Here is a 279-nt window from a genome sequence, read left to right as displayed (position 1 = left end):
GAAGTTAGCCCCAGACATACCAAGAAATATCGAGTCGTAAGGTCACAAATAAGATTACGGCAGTAATGTAATTTTTTTATGTTGTTGTTTAAGTAATTTACAGGAATATTCACGTATACGAATATTGGTTAATCAAATATTCGCGATTAAAACTCTTTGTTTCTCTTAATCCCATTATATATAACAAAAACAATCTTCAATATAGCTGCAGCATCCATATGACAAAATGTTACACGCAGATTTGATCTAAATCGTATATTTCTTTTACAGTATTAGAGC

Source organism: Penaeus monodon, chromosome 27 (genome assembly GCF_015228065.2).
Source record: "Penaeus monodon isolate SGIC_2016 chromosome 27, NSTDA_Pmon_1, whole genome shotgun sequence".
NCBI classification, from domain to species: domain Eukaryota; kingdom Metazoa; phylum Arthropoda; class Malacostraca; order Decapoda; family Penaeidae; genus Penaeus; species Penaeus monodon.
Note: the sequence above shows the minus strand (reverse complement) of the source record.